The sequence below is a fragment of the Egretta garzetta genome, unplaced genomic scaffold, assembly GCF_000687185.1.
Source record: "Egretta garzetta isolate BGI_Z169 unplaced genomic scaffold, ASM68718v1 scaffold658, whole genome shotgun sequence".
NCBI classification, from domain to species: domain Eukaryota; kingdom Metazoa; phylum Chordata; class Aves; order Pelecaniformes; family Ardeidae; genus Egretta; species Egretta garzetta.
This window is the reverse complement of record NW_009260499.1, coordinates 299,504-299,895: the sequence shown is the minus strand read 5'-3', so window position 1 is coordinate 299,895 and position 392 is coordinate 299,504.

Genomic DNA, 392 nt, shown 5'->3' with positions numbered 1-392 from the left:
GTGCAATGCGAGGGCTCCCTGGAGCGCTGGCCTGGCCCGGGGCAGACACCCCAGTGCATTCCCACTCGGTGCATTTGGCGCATCCCCACTCGGTGCATTTGCAGCTCGGCAATCACCCGGAGAGGACGACGGGGGAGCCCACGAACTTGCTGCCACTACTATCACTCGTGGCTCTGCAGCGGTTTGGAGGTGCAGGCAGCAGCGATGCCATGGGAGACTTCACAAGGCAAAGCCCCGGCGGTATGAAAGCGGCACAAGCAGCCCTGCGGCGAAGCGGGGGCCGGGGCAGGAGGGCAGGGGCTGCCCCGAGGGGCTGGGCAGCGGCGGCGGCACTCCCGAACCGGAGGGACGGAGGTGGGGAACAAGCCCGGAGAGGGGCTTTAACCCTCGGT